The sequence below is a fragment of the Loxodonta africana genome, chromosome 14 (assembly GCF_030014295.1).
Source record: "Loxodonta africana isolate mLoxAfr1 chromosome 14, mLoxAfr1.hap2, whole genome shotgun sequence".
Lineage (NCBI taxonomy): Eukaryota > Metazoa > Chordata > Mammalia > Proboscidea > Elephantidae > Loxodonta > Loxodonta africana.
The window spans coordinates 75,973,414-75,998,904 of record NC_087355.1 but is presented as its reverse complement, the minus strand read 5'-3'; positions in this window follow the sequence as shown (position 1 = coordinate 75,998,904).

Below are 25,491 nucleotides of genomic sequence, written 5' to 3'. Positions count from 1 at the left end.
CATGTGTCAACACAGATAAATCTAAACATCATAATGTTGTACCCACAGAAAAGCAAGTTGTAGAAAGACATTCATTTAAATTTTAATAAATGGCCAGATAGTATGAAATCTTTTTATAGATACTTACATACACAGTATATTCAATATTCTTCGCCAACACCACAATTCAAAGGCGAATATTGAATATACCATGGACTGCCAAAAGAACGAGCAAATCTGTCTTCGAAGAAGTACAGCCAGAATGCGCCTTAGAGGCAAGGATGGTGAGACTGCGTCTTACATACTTTGGACATATTGTCAGGAAGGATCAGTCCCTGGAGAAGGACATCATGCTTGGCAGAGTACAGGGTCAGCAGAAAAGAGGAAGACCCTCAACGAGGTGGATTGACACAGTGGCTGCAACAATGAGCTCAAGCATAACAACGATTGTAAGGATGGCTCAGGACAGGGCAGTGTTTCCTTCTGTTGAACATAGCGTCACTCAACGGCACCTAGCAACAAAATAATACCACCAGTCCATTTCAGCTCACTAATGCCTAGGATATCAATGTTTATGCATTCCATTTCTTTTTTGATGATTTCCAATTTTCCTAGCTTCCTACTTTGTACATTCCAGGTTCTAATTATTAACAGATGTTTGCAGCTGTTTCTTCTCATTTTGAGTAGTGCCACATTAGCAAATGAGGATCCCAAAAGCTTGACTCCATCCATATTATTAAGGTCAACTTTACTTTGAGGAGGATCCCTTCCCTAGTCGTATTTTGAGCTCCTTCCAACCTGGGGAGCTCATCTTCAGGCACTATATCTATGTTCTGCTATTCATGAGGTTTTCACTGGCTAATTCTTTTCACAAGTAGACTGCTGGGTCCTTCCTCCTGGTCTGTCTTAGTCTGGAAGCTCAGCTGAAACCTGCCTGCCATGGGTGACCCTGCTGGTATTTGAAATACCAGTGGCATAGCTTCCAGCATCACAGCAGCATGCAAGCTCTCACAGTTCGACAAACTGACAGACATTTGGGGGACAAATATGTGTGTGATACATGTGTATTAGTTATCTATTGCTACATAACAAATTACTCCCAAAACTTAATAGTTTAAAATAACACGCAGTTATTATCTCATCAGATTCTGAGAATCAGGAATCTAGGAATGGCTTAGCTGGGTGGTTCCGGGTTGGCATCAGGACCAGATGGCGTGAAGTTTCAGTCCAAATATCAGTTGAGGCTGTGGTCATCTGATGTTGAATAGGGTTGGAAGAACTGCTTCCAATGTGACTCATTCACAAGCCTAGTGAATTAGGCCTCAGTTTCTCACCACATAGGCCTCTCCATGGTTGACGAGTGTCCTCACGACACGGTAGCAGGATTTGAACTCCAGTCTACTTGGCACCAAAGCCTATGGTTTAACACCAAATAAACCATTCTGTCCAAGGGAAGGCTTTCTGGAAAACATTGCCCTAGCCGCTCTCTGAACGCCTCCTTTGTCTTTCCCACATTGGTACCTGAAAATGCTTCCATGCCTAATCATTTTTGTCTTCTTCCCAGGTTTTCCTAGTTCAGTGTAGGCTCTCAACAAATATTCCATGACAGATGTATCCTGTCCAACTCTGATCATGCAGCTGATGATCCCAGAGTGGCAAAATCATACAGGCATGTATGGGCATATTTCGCCAATTCCATACTTGTAGAGACATTGGTATTAAGGAATATTTTATATTTTTCTCAACAAAAAGGTCCACGCTGTGGACACAGTCTGGCCTCCTATGACCTTCCTGACTGCCTCTATTATCTTTTTCAATGTTTTGCATTTCAGAAAAAAAAAAAAAAAATCCAAACCCTTTGCTGTTGAGTCGATTCTACTCATAGCGACCCTATAGGACACAGTAGAACTGCCCCCATAGAGTTCCCAAGGAGCACCTGGTGGATTTGAACTGCTGACCTTTTGGTTAGCAGCCGTAACACTTAACCACTACACCACCAGGGTTACCTGCATTTCAGAAGGGCCCCAATAAATACTGGTTGGCTGAATAATCCCCACTTTCACCAGAATTAAAAATAAGACACGGCGCCTCCTTGAGAAGCTCTCGGTTGGGCAGGAATTCACTTCTCTCTCCCTCTCTCTCTGGCACATACACATCTATTAGTATGTCACAGTCAGAAAAACCTAGACACCCTCTCTTTCCGTTCACAAGAAGCAACTGAAAGTCCAAGGAATCTGAGTTGACACGTAGTTCTGACACAGCAGGTGTTAATGAGCTTGCTAATTATTACCACACCATATCTCTCTGGCTACCTGGGGGAGATCTTATATTCAGAGAACTCTAAATGTCTCTCCTCCAGATAAATATTGTAAGGCTGGTGGCCTGAAAAATCTGTCCAAATCACCTCCGGGTGTCTAGGCTAATAAAGAAATTCAGTGTGAAATATTAATGTCCCTCATTGAATGTGAACTTTTGACTGTGTCAAAAGCCCTCACCAGCCTTCTCCACATGGCCCCTGTTTTCTCTGTTTTATTGTTATTGTTATTGATATTATTCAGTCAGGCTTTAGACTGCTCTCTGAAAGCACTGCTGCTCCTCCCCCTCCCCCTGGAAAGTCATTTATGGGCATCTTATGACCTTGGAGATGATTAAAGGATGATTTCTATTTCCTTTTAGTCATTTATCATTTTGCCTTGGATCATAAAAGTCTCGGGTAAGTTTCCTGGGAGATTTAATCAAGTGACTGCAGTGGAATTTTACAAGATGCCCCCCTAGAGATGAGGTAGTAGAGAGAGGGTGGGCTGAGTGAGACAGACCCAAGTCCTCATCATTTCCTGGCTATGTGAGCCTGATCAAGCCCTTCCACCTTTCTGAGCCTCGGTCACCTCATCTGTCAAATGTTATGATTAAGGGCAGCAGGCACAGGTGAGGGAACACACAGCAGGGGCTCCATAAGTGGCAGCATACTTCCTTCTTCACTTTTAAGGAGGTTCTCACTGTCCTGTCGTTGCAGGATTGACTGCTTCCCAAGTCACCTACACAAACATAGCAGACAAGATGCCCCCAGGTTGGTCACAGGGAGCACTAGCAGGGTTGATGACAGTGGAGCTAACACCCCTTTGGAGGATGGTAGCCACTGTGCAACACAAGACAGTTCACATGCAGACGGGCTGCAGGGTCGCCCTTTGTGTCTAAAGTCACAACACCCTTGTAGCCATTGCAACATGAAAATGGCCAACACATATCAAACCCTTGTTAGCCTCACTCTGGTGCATTGTTTTGTAACCAATGGGAGGCTTAAGGGATGAGTTCTGGAAGGAAGACATCATTCTTGATTATATCAGTGCACATTGGTAGGGAAATAACATTCTGAGTAGCAGTTCTGTACAAGGTGCTGGAGAACGGCAAGGTGAAGACGACAGTCCCTGTATGTACACATACTCTCTGTTGTAGCATGAGCAGGGCTGTCACACAGTGTATTTGTTGTGCTGTGAATGTGGTACAGAAAGAAGGCTTCTTTCTACAGTAATGTAGGGCAGGGAAGGCCTACTAATGATATGGTTTGGGGTTAAGCCTTGAGGGATGTATAAGATTTTACCAGAAAGAGGCTGTCTGGACTGAGGGAAGAGGATGAGCAAGAACACAAAAACACAGGCTGAAAAACGTGGGAAGTGAGTCTGGAAAGATCATTTGGGCGAGATGGTGAAAAGCTTAAGGTGTCCTGGCAGAGGGTTACCACCGGAAGGCTTTTAAGCAGAGAATACATAATCAGATCTGAGGGTCTGTCCTGAGGGTCCACTTATCTTCGTATTTCAGAATTTGATTAACGAGTTAATGAGCTTTCATTTAACATAACGTTTAAATTGTTCTTTATAGTTTATAAAGTGTTTTCCATACATTATTCTATTTATTATTTGGCTGAATAATAATGGATTGCATCTAATATAATGTTGTATCAGTAAGTGCCCTTTGAATGGAAACAAAGAAACTTATTCTGCTTAGAAATGAAGAGACCGCCGAAGAATCAATTTACTGAAGGGCAGGGGCTGAATAGCCCCAGAGTTTCGGGGTGCATCAAGGCTCTGTCTCCCCAGAAGGCAACATGGAGATGAATCAGATGCAACCGTTTTCTTTGTACTTCTCTTTTTCCACATTTTAGACATTTTCAAGTATTTAAAACGTAAAGACTAGTATAAAAAAATAATATAACAAACCACTATATTCCTACCACCCAGCATTACCAAATTATCACAGGTTGCCATGTTTTAATAAATATTACAGATAAAATTTACAGGCCCATAGGAACTTCTCCTATCAGCTCTTCCCCCATTCCTCGCTCCCAAATGTCATGACTTTTTTTTTTTTTTATCCTTTCCATGCATATCTTTATTATCTTATATCTGGACATATTAAAAAATATTATATTGTGATCTTTTTTTTTTACCCCAGCATTTTGAGTTTCCACCATGTTGATTCATGAAGCTCTAGTTTATTTATTTTGATTATGTTGTAATAGTTCATTATCGAAGCATGCCCCATGCTCCTCCCTTTCTTCCTTCTCCTTCCTTCCTTCCTTCTCTTCTCCCTTCCTTCCCTTTCTTCCTTCTATTCCTTCCTTCCTTTCCTCTCTCCTTCCTTTCTTCTCCTCTCCCTTCCTTCTCCTCTTCTTTTCTTCTTCCTTTCTTCTTTCCTTCTCCTTCCTTCCTTTCTTCTCTTCCTTCTTTTCATCTCCTTTCTTCCTTTCGTCTCCTTCCTTCCTTCTCCCCCCTCCCTTCCTTCTCATTCCTTCCTTTCTTTTCCTCTTCCTTCTTTCCTTCCTTTATTCTTTCTTCCTTCCTTCCTTTCTTTCTTCTGCCTCCTTCCTTCCTCTCTCTCTCTTCGCATCTTAGCTTAGGTTCCCTGAAACCAGACTCTCAAACAAAGAGTTGTACAAGGTTTATTAGAGAGTATTCTTGGGAAACACACATAAGAAAGTGGGAAGGAAAGACTAGGCGGAGAGAGAAGTTACAACAGAGGCTTCAGTCTATTCCACAGGGAGCGCTGGAGCTGGGATCGCCTTCGGAATTGTTCCAAATGAAGGAAAGGTGGCCGCATCTTTGTATTACCAAATCAGCCAGTCTTCAGCAGTGGGCTGCCTCTGGGAGGGACCATAATCTTGGGTGAGGCAGTTCTCAGTGTGTACGGACAGCTTCCCAGCAAGGACATAGTGGTGAACCTTCAGCAGTTGATGATCCAATCAAGTGCCTGGGGAATGGGAGTATGAAATGGTATCTCATTGTTGTTTTAACTTTATTTCCCCTAGTAATTAGTGAGATCAAGCATCTTTTCATAAGTTTATTCTCCATTTTTCTTTGAATTACCCATTTACATCCTTTGCCAATTATTCTTCTTAGTTGACTGTCTTTTTCTTATTGATTTGCAAATTACATTTATGTATTCTGGATTTTAATTTTTTAATGTGTGTTATAAATACGTTCTCCCAATCTGTGGCTGTCTTTAAACTTTTTATGGTGTCTTTCAATTATGCAGAAGCTTTAAATTTTTAAAGATGGTTCAGAGTTATAGCCCATGGTGATATTGAACAATTCTAACAGTCAAACTCAAACTCTCAGCTTCCAGTGTCCTTACTTCAGAGGAATGTGAGTGTATCTTTTTGAGCCAAGAAGTGACATTATGATTATCTTTTTTATTAAAATATGTAATCTAATTTGTCATTCATTTTCACTGAGAGGATACATTAAAACATAAACTAACCATTTTCAGTTTTTGTGTCACTCCACTCAAGATTCAAATTCTAGGGAAAATCAGACTACCTGATTAGTCTAGCTAAAGTAATATGCTCATCCTTGGCCAGGAGACAGTGGGTCATCTTCATTGACTGTTCCGCCAAGACTGTGTCAATGAAAGAGGAGTAGACCCCCAGATAAGAGCCCCAACTTAGTCTTCAGATATAAGCTGAACGGATGCTGGGTAGGCTGGAATGACTGATGTGTGCTACAAGGGTTTGACAGGACGAATACTGAATAAAGGATGCAGATTTCTTAGCTATAGTAATAGTCTGCTTTTCAAAATAGTAAAAACAATTAATTAATTCTATAGAACACATTTACACACGGTACAATGGGAGTAAAAGAAAGGACCCTCAGGTCTATCCGGAGCATTCAGGGAAGGACCCACAGGAAGTAATGCTTCAGCCAAAGAGAGGGGAAGATATTGTAAGCAGAGGAAAGAGCAGATACACAGAACAGGAAATAAAATAAGAAAGTTATCTTGAGACAGCTTCAAGGCAGGCAATATGAACTTCAAGGAGGGATGGTTATAGGAAAAGCAGATGGAAATAAAATGTTTTCAGAGAGAAATAAAAGAAAATGGAGAAATACTTTTAAAGATGGAAACCTAAGTAAGAGTATTGAAATGTAGGTACTAAAAGTATCCCAAGCTTCTGGTGACCAACTAGACACTGTCTCACAGCTGTGTCAAGGTGCCACACTCAGAAAAGTACTAGCCAGGACCGATGTGATTGTAGCTTCTGTTCCTGACTTAAATTTAAAAATCGCCATCTGCAGTGATAAACCAACAAGCTCCAAGGTGGAAAAACATGAGTCATAGGCAGGGAGAACCTGCAGCAGAATTTTTGTTGTTGTTAGTCCCTATGTCAAACATCATGTCCTCCTTGTCCAGTACACATTTCATTTTTTTTTTCATGCAAGACGTATGAACACCTTAGATATAGACATGCCTACAGCACAGAAAATTAAATAGGCTATAAAACATGGTGTTAGGTATCTGGGTTCCCACCCAGACTCCGCAACTTGCCAGCTATGTAACTTTGAATTTCTCCAGATATGAATTTTCAAAGCAGGCACAGACCCCACCCACACCCAAAGCAAACAAAGAAACAAAAAAAAACCCTAGTTCTACATACCTACATATAGTGGTGTTCGTAAGAGCTAATTAAAAAATACTCTTTAAAAAGTACATAGCAATATAAAGTGCTAATATCTGTTTAAAGTTAAGCAGTATTTTTCAATCTGTATGTTAAAAATCAGTTAAAGTGAGTTTGACCAGCAATAAAAATAATAACACTAGAACAGAGTAAAATATACTGGGATAGCTTAGCATGGAGTAGGCTCAAATAGAAACAGAAAATATTAAAGTAATAAAAAAAATTTATAAATAACTCATTCCAGATGTGTATATTTGTATATACCTAAGTGTGTCTGTGAACATATCCGTGTGTGTGTATGTGTTGGGTCATGGTGAAAAATAATTGGTTTTAGTTTTTTGAAGAAAACTCATGATTTAAACTAGGACTTTTGGCTCTAAGTCCCGTTTTCTTGCTGACAGTACATACTTCCTCAACATAAAAAAAGGGGAGTGTTAAACGCCCTATGGGCCATTAATGAATATTAATTACTAGTCATGGAACGAGTGATGGGACTCACCAATTGAGGGACTAAAGAGTTCCTAGGAATTAATGTCCTGATGGAAAGGACTGATGTCCTAGTAGATAGTTAAAGGTTGTTAGCACCAGCTTAGCTGTATCTTCTGGGAATGCTTAAACCAGAGGTCATCATTATGCTCTTAAGAACTACAAATGAAGATTCCTAGGCCCATAAATTTCCTCTCCTATGGGTCCTGGACTTGAGTGACCTGGTTAAAGGATAGGTTTCAAGAATAAATACCCTGTTTAGTAAAGCAGAAGTTGGGGTAGAAACACCTGTTATTTATAATTCTCTTAAAGCCATCCAGTTCAGAGTCTCCTGACAGAAACATCTCCGAGGAAATTAATCTTTGAAGGAATCTCTGTTTTTCATTTGGAATTGGACAATATGGTCTCTTAGTTTCCATTCAATTTAACGATCTATAAGCCTGAGATAAGATTTTTACCAACAATGCTCATTAGTCAGTCTTGACATGGGAACACAGCAGTCTTCATTAATTCAGTCAATTATATTTTCAACAAATATGTATCATGTCCCTGCACTGTTCTTGATACAGTTAAATTGAAAGAATACAGTGAACAAGACAGATATGATGATACAAGTATATTGAGTTTATAAAGTGTAAATGCAGGATGCTATAGGAGAACAGTGGGAGTGCATACAGTATTCACTATCTTAACTGGCCTGAAGATTCATGGAAGAGACCTTTGAGGAAGTGACATTTAAATTGAGACCTACTGACAGGACGATTGGAACCCTGGTGGCGCAGTGGTTAAGAACTCAGCTGCTAACCAAAAGGACAGCGCTTGAATCCACCAGTCGCTCCTTGGAAACTCTATGAGGCAGTTCTACTCTGTCCTATAGGGTCTCTATAAGTGTGAATCAACTCAACAGCAACGGGTTTTGTTTGATCGTTTTTTGACAGGATAGTTAGGAACTAGCTAGGTAAAGTGAGGAAGAGGGGAGGTTGTCCAGGTAGAGGGGTAGCATAGTTGAGGGCAGGGAGAGATTGAAATTACAGGAATGGTAAACATGAGAGGGACTGCCACTAGAGGTGAAGCTGAAGAGGATGTCAGGGGGCAGGTAAGGTCTTGAAAGCCATATCAAGGAACTTGGAATTCATCCTAAGGCCAATGAAGAGCCATGTGGAAGGACTTGAGCATGGGTTTGACAAGGCTAGGGGCTGATACAGATTAGTCAAATAGAACTGACAGAATTAAGGATCTATGTTTTTGACTATGATGGACAAAGCAGAGAGGGAAATTTAGGTGGTCCTAAACAAATTTTTCAACAACGATCCTGATTAAACGTATCTCCACTAGAGGCGAACTGGCCAGTGGCAAAATTATGAGGCCAACAATATTGGTCTTTTGGGGAGTACCCTCTTAGACATTCTTTCTCCCACCTTAACTTTTACCCTATAACCCTGCTATCTAAAAACTACTAAAAAATCAGGGTGAGAATGGTTGTATAACTTCAAGAATGTAATCAATGTCACTGAATTGTGTATGTAGAAACTGTTGGATTAGAGTATGTTTTGCTGTGTATACTCTCAACACCAACAAAACAGATAAAAAAAATTTTTTTTTAAACTTACAAAAATCAGTGAATTGAATAATAATCATTAATCTTATTCGTATGATTGTGTATCAGCTGAGGGTTCGCTGATCTCGGCAGGACTCATCCAAGTGGTTCTGCCTCAAGCGGTGGACCTACTGAGCCTGGCTCCTTACTGAGGTTTTGGGCTCAGGTCTCCATGTGTTTGTTCCAGGGCTCAGGTCAAATGTGCAGCAGCCACTTAGATAAAGCTCCCCTCGTGGCAAACGGCAGAGGCTCGAGTAAGCGGAGACACGTGTGCTTCTTCAAGCCTGGGCTCAGCACTGGGACACAATCACTTCTGCCTCGTTCTATTGGCCACAGCAAGTCATGTGGATGGTCTCGAAGTCAAACGAATACTGGCTGCTGTCAAGTTGAGCCCAACTGATGACAATCCATGTGTGTCAGAGCAGAACTGCGCTCTATAGGATTTTCAGTGGCTGGTTTTTTGGAATCAGATTACTAGGCCTTTCTTCTGAGGTGCCTCTGAGTGGATTCAAACTTCCAACCTTTCAGTTAGTAGCCAAGCACATTAACTGTTTGAACTACCCAAGGGCTCCTCCCAAAGTCCAGAAGTGGAGAAATATCTCCACATATTTTAAGGGAAGAACTACTAAATTACATGGCAAAGGGTATTGATACAAGGAACAATCTATCATACCTCCCTTTCTCTCATTCACTTTCAATCCGCCCACCTATTTTGCTCTTAGGAAGGAACCCAATCAACAAAGTGACAGTGACTGAGACCTGTCTAAAACAATTACAACTCCCAGGCATATCCGCATTTCATCAATAGGCAAGAAATTCTAAACTAAGGGAAGGCGCACGTTGCTGATGGTTTGGTAATTGTCAAGCACGTAAAAGAAGCCTCCTCGCAACCTGAAGCCACAAATCATAAAACTGGCTCAGTTCCCCTACTTGTCCCCATTTCTGTTATTCCAGCCTTTAGCATCAAACTGCTTTGCTCATAAAAATTAACAATTTCACTACAAATCGGCTATGGTGGAGGGGTAACCCATTATCTGTACAGTCCCTATTTGTGGAAAAACAAACAAAATTCTTATAACTCCTCTCCATAAAATTGATCCTGTCTCCAAGGTGTGCCCCTCCGCTTGAGCAATGTCAAGTACCTTCTTTTCTGTGCCATATTTATACTGTATAATTTGTTTCATGAAACAGAAGAATACACTTTCTTGGAGTCTTCACCCAAGTTTTTGTCGAGTCTTATTTACACTGGGGAAACACTCAATAAGATGGATTGATACATGAGCCTCAACAATGAACTCAAGCATACCAGGATCATGAAAATGGGGCAGGACCAGGCAACGCTTCGTTCTGTTATACATAAGATCACCATGAGTTGGAACCAACTTGATGGCAACTGATTACAACAATTCATAAAATAAAAAAAAGGCTTATTTATCTTGCCTCCTAAATGTAAAATCACAGTGCTGAATATGCTCTTTCAAGCTATACACCCTTGCCAGAGATTCTGATTTTATTTTTAGTGTCGCCCCACAGCATACACATACACTCATTTAGTTGAAAATCACTGGATCAGAAAGCAGAGAGACTGAAGGTTTTTTGTTTGTGTTTGGTTGGTTCAGGAGAGCACAAGACTGGTGTACATCAAGTTGTATGTGTGCGGGGGAGACAGAGACAAGGGATGGGAACGTAGGCCAACCAACCAGTTCGCTACATGAGGGCACTGGTGGTCTGGAAGGGATGGGGCAACACGTGAGAGCAAGTTTATTGCTGACACTAGCCAAGTGAGAAGGAGGGTGTAGGGGGAGCAGCTTGGAAGGGAAGATCCACCTACCACTCAATTATGCCTCGAGCGAGCCCTGGTTAAACCCATTCCAGTCCACTGATAGCAGTTCACTGTGGACATGCAGATGTAGGCAGAAAAGCTGAGTGGCCTCTCCTGTGGCCTTTATGATAAAAATCCCAGGGAGGCTTAAGGATAATGTAGAAAGGCAAAAAAAATATGCACGACTGAGGTTAGAAGAAACGCTTTCTATGCCTAATTTGTTGCAGAAATTACTCAAGAAGAAGTCAACTGTGAAAATATGGCCACTGAGACCCTGCCAAGGTTAGTATGGACCATTATGACATGCTGAGCAAATGCTAACTGCATAATTGAAAACTGCTTGATTGAAGCTTTAATTTAAGTACCAATTTTTCTCACCTCCAGTTTTAATAAGGGAATGGTGTGGGGGGTGGGGCAGACTGAGGTAACCACGTTGCAGGTAATTGCACTGAGCTGTATAAAGTAGCTCCTGGTCCCTCTGTCAGAAAGCATTCTTTTTTCTTCCATTCCCTCTCTCCTCTCTCCCTCAGTGTCTGGGTATTCACCTCAGACCCAACACAGAAATGATTGAGGGACAACTGGTTTTCCTGGGATTTTTACCAGAGGACTAGGAGTGGTCCCTTTTTCATTCAAATTGGCTGATTCTTGGCTAGATACAGGGGCATAAATATGAGCTAAATAAAGCCTGAAAAGCAGAAATGAGAAGGGGGAAAAGCTTAATGGTCTCATGTGGTCTATGAATTAATCTGTGTCACCAGAAGAAAAGCCTGTTTGAAAATTCAGTGAATATTCTAGCAAAGGTATCTTTCACATTGTCCCCAAACTTATAATTATGCTCACTACACTCCAATAGAAATCTCTCCCCAGATTTTCCTCTCTAATGGTCACGTAATAAAAGGTAATATATATTCTTGCACTAAGCAATAAATAGGGAACACTCAACAGCACAGTCTTCCTGAGGAAATCTCGGGTCTTCTGGGATGCATATTCGTTCGCACAATAAGGAGACACAAATCAACATGGTGGCCAAGCAGATACAGGGTGAGTGATGGCCTCAGCTCCTAATGAAACCAAACCATGAAAGGAATTAGAAAGATTGATTGGTATTAAGTTAGCTGCCAATGTTAGCTGGGGTACCCCAGGCTATAATGAAACTGCCAGGGGTTATTTATGGCAAAACAGGCTTTGGGGTGTACATTATATCTAGCAGGCTGGTCCTCCACATAGGCAGACTCACACTGACTTCCACAATGAATGGAGCAGCAGGTTCCCAGTCCGAAGAGGCTCCCTTTTCACTGGTTAGGGTGACTCACTTTCCGAAGAATTTGTACCAGGCTGAGCAAGGGAAGGCTCCCAAATGGAAGGAAGATGGGCCAAGGTTAATGTACACTTTGCAAATGCTGACTTTGGGTAGAATAAGAGAAAGTGTCAAAATCAATGAATAACTATAGTTAAAACAAAACAAACACATACACACACAAGATGGCAGACAAAGTATATGCTTGTTCTCAGTGTTCATCCTCTTTTAGCATCTGCTCTTAAATATGAGTCAAGAAAGAGGTCAGAAAAAATGAAAACCAACACTGATTACGCACCCTCCCAACAACCCTGAGAGAGAGGCATTATGTTGTTGTTTTGTTAGAAGCCATCCAGTTGGCTCCGACTCACAGAGACCCTTATACAACAGAATGAAATACGGCCCAGTCCTGTGCCATCCTCACAAATCGTTATGCCTGAGCCCATTGTTGCAGCCACTATGTGAATCCATCTTGTTGAGGGTCTTCCTCTTTTTTGCTGACCCTCCACTTTACTAAGCATAATGTCCTTCTCCAGGAACTGGTCCCTCCTGATAACATGTCCAAAGTATGTGGACATCCTCATTTCTAAGGAGCAATCTGGCTGTACTTCTTCCAAAACAGATTTGTTCATTCTTCTGGCAGTCCATGGTATATTCCATATCTTCACCAACACCATAATTCAAAGGCATCAATTATCCTTATTCATTATCCAGCTTTTGCATGCATATGAAGGGACTGAAAATACCATGGCTTGGGTCAGGCACACCTCAGTCCTCACAGTGACATCTTTGTTTTTTAACACTTTAAAGAGGTCTTTTGCAACAGATTTTTCCGACGCAATGCATCATTTGATTTCTTGACTGCTGTTTCCATGGGTATTGACTGTAGATTCAAGAAAAATGAAATCCTTGACAACTTCAATATTTTCTCCATTTATCATAATGTTGCTTATTGGTCCAGTCATGAGTATTTTTGTTTTCTTTATGAGGTGTAATCCATACTGAAGGCTGTGGTCTTTGATCCTCATCAATAAGTGGTTCAAGTCCTCTTCACTTTCAGCAAACAAGGTTGTGTCATCTACATATTGCAGGATGTTAACGAGCCTTCTTCTAATCCTGATATCGCATTCTTCTTCATGTAGTTCACTACTTGGATTATTTGCTTAGCACACAGACTGAATAAGTATGGTGAAAGGATACAACCCTGACACACACTTCTCTTGATTTTAAGCTATGTGGTATCCTTTGTTCCATTCGAAGGACTGTCTCTTGGCCTATATACAGGTTACGCGTGAGCACAATTGTGTTCTGGAAATCCCATTCACAATGTTATCCATAAATTGTTATGATCCACACAGTTGAATGATCTGATTCCATGCCCTGCCAACAACCCTGAAAGGGAGGCATTATAATATCCCTTTTATAGGTGAAAGGCTAAGTAACTTTCCTCACAAAACAGTGCTAGAAAGTGGCATGGTTTTTAAATCTGTATTAACCAGTATTTTGGAAAGAAATAGACAGTGCCTTGTCTTAGTTTCCTAGCGCTGCTATAAGGAAAATTCTATAAGTTGGTGGCTTTAAAGAACAGAATTTTATTTTCTCATAGTTCTGGAAGCTAAAAGTTCAAATCAGGGTCTCAGCTGCTTCGATTCCTTCCTTGACAGTAACTTCAAACATTCCTTGATTCTTGGGATCCTCACATGGCATCTGTCTTCCTCACTATGTCTGCATGCCTCTGTGTCTAATTTGCTTTTTATAACCCAGAAGTGATTAGGTTTAGGACACGCCCTATACTGATAAGACTCTACTAACATAACAAATGAAGACTTAATACCAAATAAGATCACATCTACAGGTTTAAGAGTCAGGACCCCAACACATATTTTAGGAAGACACGTTCAATCCCTAACACGCCCTCAAAAAATTATAACTAAGAAGAATTTTAATGAAGAGACTATATACCAAAGGTGTGAGTAGAGTTAAGGGGTGGTGAGGCACCCAGAGTATAGCAACTGTGACAAGTCCTAGTCCTGAAGGTTCACTGCTAACCAGAAGCCAGAGGCAAAGGGTTCTGGGTAATGCAGTTCTTGTGCTCAGCTTCCCCAGGGACAGAGCAGGGTGGAGAAGGGCAGAGGGTGGATTTGGATGGGGAAACCAAGTAACTAGCACATTGTCACATTCTCCACCCCTGCTCTTTGATGTATATCGCCTGACTTTAAGGTGAATGTGGAAAAAACGATGGAAGCAAGTGGAAAAATAAGACTTTTCAAGAGCCACTAGGAGCATAATTATATGAACTATAACATAGCCAAGATGCTAGAAATGTTGTCCAATCAGAAAGTCTCTTTAATTTCCTGCCTGTTTGGCTCAAACAGAAGGAAGCTAGTAACCGGTGTGTGGGTCTTGTGATCCAGATATGGCTCCTCCGAAACTGACTATCTATTAATTTGCTGTCTCCATTTCTACAAAAGTACCTGCAAACTCATGTGGAAGGGCCTGTGCACCTGAGGGGACAGGCCAGTGGACAGGGCAACAGCACATGGTAGAACCCCCAAAGCTCAAATCTAGGCAGAGGTGGGTAAAGAGCCCGGGAGAGAGTGGGAAATGGGCTCTGAAGCAGTTCAAATGTATGGTACTAGCAGGGCTCCCTCAAACACCACCCCTGAGACAAGAGAATTTGAAGCACTTACGAATGAAGATCAGGGACCACAGCCTTCAGTATGGATTGTGCCTCATATAAAGAAGACAAAAATCCTCACAACTGGACCAATGGGCAACATCATGACAAATGGAGAAAAGACTGCAGTTGTCAAGGATTTCATTTTACTTGGATCCACAATCAACAGCCATGGAAGCAGCAGTCAAGAAATCAAAGACGCATTGCATTGGGTAAATCTGCCACAAAGGACCTCTTCAAAGTGGTAAAAAGCAAAGATGTCACCTTGAAGACTAAGGTGCTCCTGACCCAACCCATGGTATTTTCAATTGCCTCATATGCATGTGAAAACTGGACAATGAATAAGGAAGGCTGAAAAAGAACTGATGCCTTTGAATGGTGGTGTTGGTGAAGAATACTGAATATACCATGGACTGCCAAAAGAACAAACAAATCTGTCTTGGAAGAACTGCACTGCCAAAGGAACAAACAAATCTGTCTTGGAAGAAGTGCAACCGGAATGCTCCTTAGAAGCAAGGATGGCGAGACTGTGTCTTACATGCTCTGGACATGTTGTCAGGAGGGATCAGTCCCTGGAGAAGGACGTCATGCTTGGCAAAGTACAGGGTCAGTGGAAAAGGGGAAGACCCTCAATGAGGTGGATTGACACAGTGGCTGCAACAATGGGCTCAAGCATAACGATTGTAAGGATGGCGCAGGACCAGGCAGTGTTTCGTTCTGTTGTGCATATGGTCGCTATTAGTCAGAACCGACTCAGCGGCACCTAACAACAACAATAGTACCTTTATTCAGGAGGTAACAACAGGAAGCAAAGTGAAGAAAGTAAAAGAGGAAATGAAAAAGAGCAAAAAACATAAACTGTGGAAATACCTCAGAATCAACACAGAGGTTGGGACATTAACTTGCTAACTTTTCTTTCCATAGTCAAAAGTTAGGACACAAGGCATTTCCAGGTTGCTGTTGCTTGTGCTGGAGCAAGGTCTGTCATGACTACCAGATAATATCTCCAGCAGAGAAGAGAGATGCAGGAACTTAAAGTGGGAAGCTCTCGGTAGGCCAGGAACTGTCCACCAGAGCTGTAGGTGAATTCTAGTGGGCTGAGGGTTTATGGAGTAGATAAATGATGGCTCAGATCATCCTGACTCTAATATCCAAGAAGACTGGATCTAGTGAGTGAGGTAAGAAAGGCCTTCAAGAGGTAGAGACTTTGAATGAGACTGGTGAGAAGTGAAACCAGTCATACATCTTACTTAGTAGGATGAAGGACCAATAGTCTTTCTTAGCATGACTTCACTTTCCCACTAACTTTTCCCCTTTTCCAAGACAGACTTCCACCCTGAAGGAGGAAGTTGCTGGGGGGAAGAGAGAAGGTTTCACTACAAATGAACTATGGAGCTTTGATTATTACATGGGACTGGACATTTTAATTATTCAAATGAGACTGTTTTGTGACTGGAAGTAGCCAGAGAACTATTAAGTCTCTGACAGTGATCAGGAATCCTGGAGCTGGTCTCAGATGTCTCAAGGGGTGGAGAAGAACTAGCTCCACAGAGCAGTTACGAAAGGACTGTGTGGAGCAAATAAAGTTCTCTTCTCAGGTACCCCATGGCCATTTACTCTTTCAAGACAATATTTATAAGAATTCAGAATAAGAACTGAAAAGGTCCAAGAATGGAGTCCCAGGAGCTGCAACATCTTAGGTGTGGGCAGGAAAAGAGAAACATGCGAGATTGAGAACAGTGAGGAAAGCAGGAGGAAATCCAGGAGACGGTGGTGTAATGGGAGCAGCTGCCTTTTTCTTTTAAATGCTACCCTCTTTTTCTGTTTCCTCACATACCTCTCCACCCATACACATACTTACTGCAAGCCTGGGACATCTGGCAAGCTACTGACCAAAAACTTGTAAATTCAACAGACAGACCAGCCCTACAAATAGTTTCCATCCAACTGTCTGAGCTTTAAAGATCACAGGACTCTGTATACCAAAGAGGTCCTTGTTTCACAGATAAGCAAAAAAGGCAAATTATGGGGTCAGGGTTTATAGCATCAATAAACAGTCAGAATTAATGAAATATTAACAGCATCTGATGAATGCTTTCTGCTTTTCGTAACACTTCACCTTATGCCATGTGGGCAGTTGAGCACATCACACCTGACAGGAAGAGAGGACAGGTGTATTCTCTCTATTGGACAGATGAAGGTGGAGGGATTTAAAAAAAATTGACAGACTTGTTAATTATGACTAGAGCAAGACTAGATTCAAGGACTCCTGGATCTTGGGGCTTTTTATAGAACATTTGCTCTCTCCCTGAAACATGATGTTATTTAACAATGCTTTTATTTGCATGACCCTTTAAGTTCAGAGTATTGTCACTTCAATTGAAAATTCTCCCCAGCATGTCAACTCTCAGTTATTTGACAAAATCCAGCTCTTCATCAGCATTCCCTCCAGTCTTGCCTAAGCCCCTTAAGCCATAAACAACCTTAGGCTATTTTGGATGTCTATTGACTAGCTGAAAACTAACGACAACACAGCATATTTAAAGAAAATGTGAATAAATGCTACTTGCTCTAACATAGAGACATTCAGAGGATTAAGAAGATACAAGTGTCCAACACAGGATGGCCTTCAGTAAGTGTTACTAAATTAATGAGCAATGCCATAAAGAGTTTATTCGTTCCTATGTTCAGTGGACAATGAGCAGGAAAAAGACTTTGTGAGGACTTCTGCCTCTTACCTTGGGGATACTCTTGTTAACATAGCACAGACTTGCCTCCCTTCTATCATCTAAATGGCAAACCTTGCCCCACACAAGGTCAGCAGGAAGACACAACGTCTGTGCTTAGCTCCCGCCAGCATAAAAACAAGATTCAGACAACTCCTCAGCCAAAGCCTTTCTGAGTGTTTCTGTCCCTTACTTAATTACAGTGATAAATACCATGTAAAGAACTGAGGCTAAAGGCCAAATGCATAAACCAGCAGGATGGGAACAAAAACATGAGCCATTAGGCTACTCTCTGATGCCCAGGGGAGCTTACCTGTTCTACTTTCCCAATGGGCACCACAGTTGGAGTATTGTTTGATGCGTTTTGGTAAGTCAGCATAGCAACAGCAGGCATATATATATTTGAAGTGTCCTGCATCCAAGCATCTATCTGAGTGCTTTAAAATACCAGCTTAAACTACCCAGCAGGAGTTAATATTTAATAATACAGCTAGCAAGAGGTACCGAAACCAAACCAAACCTGTTGCCATCTAGTCAATTCCGACTCATAGCAATGCTGTAGGACAGAGTAGAAATGCCCCATAGGGGTTCCAAGGAGTGGCTGGTGGATTTGAACTGCCGACCTTTGGTTAGCAGCCACCAGGGCTCCAGTAAGAGGTACAATATCCCCGGAAATCCTACCTGTTTATAGGGCTGACCGGGTGCAAGACACTGTGCTAGGCATTTTCCTGAGCATCCACTCTGAGAGTCCCACAGCATCCATGAGAAGGTGGTATTCTGTCCCCATCTTAGTCATTGAGGAAACTGAGGCCAAGAGGTTAAGGAGCCAACAATGACAATGTGGACAGTCAGTAGCGAGGCAGAGCCTCAAGCCAATGTCTTCTGGCCTTGACGCTCCAGTGCAGCTGCCCCAGTGTTCTACACAACTTGTACATGTCCCTTGACTTAATCACAAGCATCCTGGGGACTGTGGAATCAGAGCAGGCTAAAGTTCTATGGGAACTTAGCAATCATCCAATGCAGTGGTTTTCTTTATAATTTTTAGAACATTATCTGCAAAATAAGCTTCAAAATAAGCCCATTATGTAAAACGGATTCAAGTAGGACTCAATTTCCTCAATAATAAGTTTGGGGTGGAGATAAGAGTCTGGCCTCAGCAACCTGAGTCCTCCCCACTGTAACCTGAAGTGGTTCCATGGCTGGAGCACAGTTTGGAAACCACTGATGTGGTCCATCCCCTAAATTTTATAACTGAGGAAACTGAGTCCCAGAGAGATGAAGGGATCCACCAAAACACAACTTTTTAAGTCTTCAGAGCATTTTTGTCATCATTCTCTCCCATAACCCCGTTTGCTCTGTGTCATTAGATATTTCCACTGTGAGGAAGCAGTCTGTGACTTGTCCAGCATTACCCAGAAAGTAAGACTTGGAGTAAGGACTATAACCCAGATCTTCAAAGTCCAGGCTCAGTGCCTTGCCACCACGGTGTCTTGTGAGTCCTGGGTGCTCATGTGTAAGTGAAGGTTGCGCCTCATTAAAACAAAAATTCCCAGAGATCAAGCACTGTTCTGTGTGCTCTGAAAGGCCCTGACTCCAGTGCTAAGTGGCTCTTAATATTTATTAAACAGACATCACTTCACTGGTTCAGATCTGGATCACAGCAAACATTCCTTGTGTCACCCTTCCTCCTATCTCATTCCAGTGAGATAATTTCATTTCATGTGGTTAACTTGTACCTGCAACTCCACAAGAATCTTCTTCCCAGGCAGCCTAAGGAGAGGGCATATGGGGGACAGGAAGAAGAAAGGAAATGGAAGTTTCCAGTTAACCAGAGAGTTGGCAGAGCAGCAACGGAACAAAGTGAACGTAAACAAAGAAGAGGAGACTGAGGAAGGATGAATCCTAAGTGCCTCCCAGCCTAGCAGTTTCCAGATGTGGTCCTTGTGGGAGTCACCAGGCACTGCACTCGAGAATGTGCACCTTCTGTTATTTCGGCTGCTGGAGAGCAAGCCCCACCATCCCTTGGCTATTTATCCCACAGGTATTGATAGGTCTAAATAAAAAAAGCAATGGCTTTTTATTATTTTTTTAAATAGCACATTAGGTGAAAATTTACAGAGCAAATTAGATTCCCATTCTATAATTTGTGCACTAAGTAACTTCATGGCCTTGGCTTCATTCCCCACAATGAGTCAGCACTCTCCCCATTTCTGCCCTGGTCTCCCTGTTTACTTTTGTCCTGATTTTCTAGCCCTTCCTGCCTTCTCATCTTTGCTTTTGGGCAAATACTGCCCTTTTCATCGCATGTAATTGATTGTCCTAAGGAGCACCTTCCTCTCAGGTGTTATCGTTTGCTTATTATTTGGCTGGAAGGTGGTCTGAAGGAATGGCTTCGGTTCCAGGTCAGAAGGGTGTCTTAGGGCCATAGTCTTGGGGGTCCCTCCAGTCTCTGTCAGACCAGTAAGTCTGGTTTTTTTTCTGAATTACATTTTTTGTTCTACATTTTTCTTCCACTCTGTTCAGGACCCTCTCTGGTGACGCCAGCCAGAGTGGTCAGTAGTGGTAGCTGGGAACCATCTACCATCTTCTGATCTCAGGGTCTTGTAGGCTGTGGTTCATGTGCTCCATTAGTCCTTTAGACTCATTGCTCCCTTGAGTCTTTGTTTTTTCTTTGTTTGTGTTTTCACTCTTCTTTGCTCCGTACTGGAAAAATATCAATAGTTCTATCTCAGGTGGCCATTCCCAAGCTTTCAAGACCCCAGACACTACTCACCAAGGTCAGATGCAGAGCATTGTCTTTATGAACTATATTGTACCAATTGATGTAGAAGTCCCCCGAGTCTGTGTCCTTTGCCTTCAAGCCTAGGAACGTCATCCCATGAGGTATTTGCTTATGTCTAAGAGCTTTCCCTGACTGTGCCCCTTATGCGCACTATTGTCTATGTTAATATATGAGGAGCACGTGCAGTCATGTAGGTAGAAATATCCACCACCAAACTTGTACTTGCCAGTGCATGTGCTCCCTTACACCCTCCCATACTTCTTGGCATATCTACCTTCTATGTGTAATGGTTTTTTAAAGAAATGTGCATTGAGTTTCGAAGGTACCAATTCACCATCTACCCATTTCTCCAGCTACTCTTTAAATAACCCACTCACACCCCATCACTTGCTTTCTATAAATAGGTATTGAGAACTTATAAAGTTATCCACTCTGCTAAATGCTACTAACATGACAGTGATGTTAGCTAAATATGATAACTATTACTTATCATTGTTAGTTGCCGTTGAGTTGGCTCCGATTCACGGTGACCTTATGTGTAACAGAATAAAACACTGCCCAATCCTGCACCATCTTCACAATCATTATTATGTTTGAGTCCATTGCTGAAGCTATTATGTAGTGCCTTCTGACCTAAGGGGCTCATCTTCCAGCACTATATATCAGACAATATTCTGTTGTGATCCTATGATGCAGTTGATTACTTTTGTGTGGCCTTTCTAGCCATGGTCTTATAACTCCCACCCAAGTGATGGGATAGAACTGTGTGATAGGGTAATTGTGGCCCACCAAGGTGATTGATCAGTTTTTCCTTAAAAGAGAGCCAATTCCAGAGCAGAGAGGAGGAGCCCACCACCACCAAAGAAGGAAAGATCTACAGAAGGCACAGTGGACTTCCCTGCCCACAGAGTGAGAAGGCTGAGTGTCTTTGGCAGAGACTGAGGGATAGGGAGAAGCCTATGCCTGACCCACAAATTTCGGACTTGCCAGCCTCCACCACTGGGTGAGCCATTTCCTTTACACAGTTTGTGAGTTCCGTGAGACTTGCAGTGAATTAGGGAGCCTGAAGATGGGAGGGAGAGTACTGAGGGGAGAGGGAGTAGCTGATGTTAGAGATGATGGAGCGGTACAGCAGATTGGAAAAGTTGGACATTTGGGGTATCTTTGACCTCTACCTCATAGCAGTGAGTTTTGCACTGATCCTTATAAAAGAAATTATTTGTTTAGGTCCATAAAGTTTTCATTGGCTAATTTTTGAAAGCAGATCATCAGGCCTTTCTTCCTAGTCTGTCTTAGTCTGGAAGCTCTGCTGGATGGTAAAGCTAATGCTTACTGAGTGCTTATTATATAACAAGCACTATACTAAAAGTACTATTACATTTAATCCCCTTAAATGCCTATGATATTATTATCCCCATCTTACAGATTAGGACCTGAGGTTTTCACCCAAAGTCAGGAAGCTAATAAGTGGCAGAAGTTGTGTATTCAATCCCAGAGCTCAAGTAGCTAGCCATCACACTAGACAGACAGAGTCTCTGCCCCTATAGAATTTATAGTTTAATTCAGGAATGGCAATATCCGACTCTTGTGCTTACATTTCTTTCCCTGTATTATTTTCTATTGAAGGCTAACAAATTATCACACAGTTAGTGGCTTAAAACAACACAGATTTGTATACAATTTCTGTGGGTCAGGAGTCCAGGCACAGCTTTGCTGGGTCCTCTGCTCAGTCTCACAAAGCTGCAATCAAGGTGTCAGCAGGGCAGAACAATCACTGAGATCTTCATGAGTCTGTGACAACGTCCACAATTTATGCACTATTGACTATGCTATTACTTCAGTAGAACATTTTACCTCTCTTACTACGCTCTTTTTTCCACTCATGAGCAAAAGTTCTGTGCAGGTGCTAGTAAATGTTCTCTTTCTTTGGTACTAACTTTTGCTACACTGTGCCTCTCATCTTATGTTTCATGGTGTAACTTTCTTAATATCTTATATGACATACACAGCTTAATAATCAACTGATACGTGTGTGTGTGTGTGAGTGTATTCAGTGGTGGCAAAAATAACACCTATTGATCAAGATTTGGCAGCATATCTGTGAAGTAATTGTAACTTGTCATCAAGTCGATCCTAACTCACGGCAACCCCACGTGTGTAAGGGTAGCACTGTACTCTCTAGGGTGTTCAGTGCTGTGTGATCTTACAGACGTAGACCGTCAGACCTTTCTTCTGCAGTGTTGCTGAGTGGATTCAAACTGCCAACCTTTCCATTAGTAGCCAAGCATGAAGTAATTGTAGAAACTACTATTCTTTGGTATGTGTATCAGTCAGCTATTGCTGAGTAATGAACCATCCTAAAACAGCAACCAGCTATTTAGCTCATAATTTTGCGGATTGAAAAACATTAAACTGTGCTCAGCTTGGCAGTTCTTCTGATCTTGACTGATCTCAGCTAGGCTGACTCATAGGTCTATAATTAGTGGATGGGTTGGCTGGTGGACGGCTGGTCTAGGATAGTCTATGCTGGGATGGCTTGTCTTTCTCCCAGCACTTCTTCTTCAGGTAACTATCCCTGCAACTCTGAGAGCAACACAAAAGGAGAAGAACTACGGGATGAGGAAACAGTGAGCACAGAGGACAAAGGCCAAGTCTCTTGGTGTACTCTTGCTGAAGGCCTACTCCATGGTGGCCTCTCTGTGCTTTGGGTTTGTAACATAGTAATCTGAAGTGTCAGGTGAGAGGTTTTTCCATTTTCCATGAATTCTGATACAGCCAGCAGCTGAGGAAACAAGAACGACAATGAAAAGCTAAGTTCTCCTATGTGTACCTGGAATAACTGGGCTATAATACCCTCCTTTTCCAGTACTCTTCTGTTTTCTTTAGGATGCAAGAAACAGGCTAGGTCCAGGAAGACATGTGTGGAAAAAAAGTTTATGGGGGGGAAATGTCTTAGTTCTTTGCCGCAAAGCGGGGAGAACATTTAACTTATCTCAGCCCGCAGTATTCCTATAAGCTAGAGTGACACAAAACATGACGTTTTAACTACCACTATGTTTTAACTACCACTGCCACTCCTCTACTCAGAAACATGCTTTATCAAAGTTTCTGGGCACAGGACTGGCAAAGAGACTACTGCTGCTTGGATGTGAACAAAAAAGAAGGCCCATAGAGCCAAGAAAGAAAATCCGAGGGACCTCCAAACTACCTTCATTTGGCAGGAAAAGATGACATTTTCATGGGTAGAGCTGATAGGAAAAAATGTGTCTGGGGATTAAGCCGTTTCACTAGTATTCTCCAAGAAGGCTACACACCCCAGTGGCAAGAGGTTGGGGGTTGACCACCCATGAAGACGACTGAGATAGGAAGAGGCTGGGCCTCAACCAGGTCTCTCTCAAGCCAGCTAACTCTGCAAGGTGGAGGCCCCTGTGATCTCCTGCTCCTTTCCTCCAAAATGCATCAAATGTACCCCCATGTGAAAGCCAGTGTTTGGACTCCTGAAACAAGGGCAATTGCAACCCAGAGTTATAGGAGTAATCAAGAGGAAAAGGTCATGAAAAAAAATATAAGAAACACCTTTTTCTGTTTCTTTCTTTTCATCTCTAAGACCACAGAAGCAGCAACAGGGCAGAGGGATGGGCATATAAAAGTGGATGAATATTACCCCTCCTCATGTTCATGCCAATGGGGCCACAGCCTTACCTGTGCCTGCAGGTCAAGTGAGAGGCAAGAGTTTCAGAATGGAGAGGATGAAATTGGAAATCCTTGAAAGTGACCAAGAAGTTACACATCTGACTAGGATGTCATTAAGTAGGTGACTACATAATTTATTGCAAATTCAAGGGTACTAATGAGAGTCAAAGATGGCATTATTTATAATTACTTGAGGATAAAGGTGTAGACCGGGAGAGCCCCAGGCAAATCATCACATATGTCACCATGTCCATAAGGAAAAAGGCTTCAGCAGAGCACAGTTGTCAGCAATTTTGAGGAAAATAAAAGTATTTCAGGTTTCTGTTTGAAATTGAATTTTGAAGCCAATTAATATCCACTTTAAATAAAATTTGCATTGAAACTACTTTGAGATAGGTTTCTATCACAACTGAAAGGTCACTCATTAAAAAATGTGTAAATTTAAAAATAGTCCATCAAGGTATAAGTACTAAGATAGAGGTAAGCATGGGTACTAGGAAAGCATGGATGAGAAGCCCCTAACCGAGTCTGGAGGGTCAAGGAAGACTTCCCAGAGGGAGAGATCCTGGGCTGCACATTTAAGGACAAGCTGAAAACACCCAAATGCCTGGGAAGGATGGACAGTAAGGAGAGTGCAAGGCAAAGGAAGAAGCCTGTGTATATGCAGGAGAATAGTATATTAGAGATAAAGATGGTTAAAATCTAAAGCAGGGATGGGCTAATTCCAGCCCACAGGCCAAACCTGGCCGTCTGCCTACTTTTGTCAATGAAGGGTTGTTGGAACACAGTCAAGTCCATTCTTTTACATCTTGTCTATGGCTGCATTTGCACTACAATGGCAGGGTTGAGTAGTTAAAACATAGGCAACCTGGCCTACAAAGCCTAAGATATTTGCTGTCTGGGCCTTTACAGAGAATGTTTGGTGGCCCCTGATCTAAAGCACTCACTCTTCAACCAGTTTCCTCTTGCCTATCACTGAGAGTTCTAAGAGAGGTATGCAAAAGGGTCAGGGACCATCTTTATTACTACATATGTTATATCATATTTTTCTTACATCCAGATGAACTCACATCAAGTAGGAAACCACTGGAATACATACTTCTTGTTCATTAACTTGTTCATAGTACCTGATGTTCTATGTGGAAGAATTCTGCTCAGAAAGGCATGTTGAGACCATAAACACCAGAGATGTGCATGGGCCACGATGGATTGAGGAGATGTGTCACTACAGATACTTCCACTCCACGGTTTTTCCCAGGTACCTGAAAGGGAGTTCTAGACTCCATGGGACCCAGGGATGTAGATTTGCAAAGGTATGGCCAACCTGATTGTATGATAGAGTACTTCTAAAGTGTTTGGAAATTATTTGAAACTCCTCTCTGTAAAAGGAGCCCTGGTGGCATGGTGATTAAGAGCTATGGCTGCTAACCAAAAGGTCTACAGTTTGAATCCACCAGCCACTACCTGGAAACCCTATAGAGCAGTT